The sequence below is a fragment of the Mastomys coucha genome, unplaced genomic scaffold (genome assembly GCF_008632895.1).
Source record: "Mastomys coucha isolate ucsf_1 unplaced genomic scaffold, UCSF_Mcou_1 pScaffold18, whole genome shotgun sequence".
Classification (NCBI taxonomy): domain Eukaryota; kingdom Metazoa; phylum Chordata; class Mammalia; order Rodentia; family Muridae; genus Mastomys; species Mastomys coucha.
The window spans coordinates 5,220,487-5,222,720 of record NW_022196900.1 but is presented as its reverse complement, the minus strand read 5'-3'; positions in this window follow the sequence as shown (position 1 = coordinate 5,222,720).

The window sequence follows — 2,234 nt, the reverse complement described above, 5'->3', positions numbered from 1 at the left end:
GTAGGCTCAAACTTGTGATGGGATACTAAATGTGTTGGAGGATGTCAAACGCTCAGGATCAGAGATGGTCAAGTCTTTAAGACACTGACTGAAGACTTAAGGCCTTGCCTGTCCTTTCTTTTTCTTTAAGAACATTTTTATTTTAAGCCAGGCAGTGGTGGCACACGCCTTTAATCCCAGCACTTGGGAGGAAGAGGCAGGCAGATTTCTGAGTTCGAGGCCAGCCTGGTCTACAGAGTGAGTTCCAGGACAGCCAGGGCTACACAAAAAAACCCTGTCTCGAAAAACCAAAAAAAAAAGAGTATTTTTATTTTAAATAAATAACTTTATTCTTCAACAATTTCATATATGTATACAATGTATGTTGATCATATTCATTTTATTCTCCCTTCTTGCTCCCCACACCACCCAAAACCCTCTCTCATCTTCACTTCCCCTCCTTTTCTTTTTTAATAATTTGCCATTACTAACTGCAATGTGCATATCTCTTAGGGGCACGGAAAATTTTTCCAGAAGACATTGTCTTGTTAAGTTTTCACATAATTAACTCTCTTATGTTCTCCTTAATTTTTCATTTTCATTACATTTATTTATTTGTGTGTGTGTGTATGCGTGTGTGTGTGTGTGTGTGTGTGTGTGTGTGTGTGTGTGTGTGGTGTTTGGACATGACAGTTCACACCTGTGGCAGTTAGAGGACAACTTCCAAGAGTTGGTTCTCTCTTGCCACCCAATGGATCTAACTAATCAAGTCAAGCTGTCGACTTGGCACCAATTACCATTAGCCATTGACCCCTCTTCTTCCTGGTCTTTTTCCCCCTTCTGGTTCATGGGAGGGCTCTCCCTGGCCTTGAAATTCTAAGCAAGAGCTCTAATCTTGTGCTGCTTTCCCCCAACCTGTCCATTTCAGAATTCTTACTAAAATCTGTTGCTACGAGTTATAAAACCTTAGGAACTAAATTAACTATCCATCAAGATGCTAGCAATATGGCTTATCAGGTGAAGATACTTGCCACCAGCCCTGACAACCTAAATTCAATCCCTAGAAACTCTGACTTCTTTGTTCACCCCTCCCTGCAAACAAATACATAAATGTATTTTGAAAAAGAAAGAAAAATTCAATATACCATAAACACCCAGTATGCCAATAGAAGTATTTTTTTATCATAGCATCCTTATTGTACCCAGTCATAAGCTTTGTTATTATAAAACTTAGATAGGTGGCATGAGTTAAATTGTAGTGACAGCCCAAACCAGAAAAATATTAAGAGTTACAGCCAGCTGGGCAGTGGTGGCGCACGCCTTTACTTCCAGCACTTGGGAGGCAGAGACAGGTGGATTTCTGAGTTCAAGGCCAGCCTGGTCTACAGAGTGAGTTCCAGGACAGCCAGGGCTACACAGAGAAGCCCTGTCTTATTAAAAGAAAAAGAAAAAGAACAAAAACAAACAAACAAAAGAGTTACAGCCATGGGGAAGAAAATGTAAAGTATATATGCATATGTATCTGCTTCTTTATAATTAGTTGACATACAGCAATTAATTCACATCCTCATGGACTGGCTGGTTTCGAAAGTGGCTACCAAAGAGACAGAGAGTACCAATGTACAGAGCTTTTTAGTGAGCCCCTCACCACCACAGATAATAATACAGAGGAATACAGCACGGGGCATTCCCTAGTGCAGTTTGGTGAACCTAGTATCAATGGACATATTTGGAGTCCCAATCTCTTTCATGAAGCCTGTCCAAGGGCAGGCTTCTAGAAGCCTATTTCATAGATGAGCTTGTGTTTGTTATTGGAGGGTGGTTCAGTCACTATTTATTGATGGCAGACTGGCCCTTCTCACTGCATTTCTATAAAGGACCTATTACACTGGGTCCCGGTTTTGGTTAGTTTTTTGTCAACTTGACACAAACTAAAGGTATGTGGGAAAAGGGAACGTCAGTTGAGAAAATGCCTCCCATTGGATTGGCCTATAGGCAAGCAAGAAGAGCATTTTCTTTTTTTCTTTTTCTATTTTTTAGTTTTTATTTTATTTTATGTTATGTTTTATGTATATGTGTGTTTTGCTTGTGTATATATCTGGGCACCACATGTGTGCAGTGACTGTGGAGGCCAGAAGAGAGCACTTCAGATCCCCTGAAACTGGTTTAGGAACCACAGGGATGCTCGGAATTGAACCCCTGTCCTCTGGAAGAGCAGTCAGTTTTCCTAAGCACTGAGAGCCATCTCTTCAGTC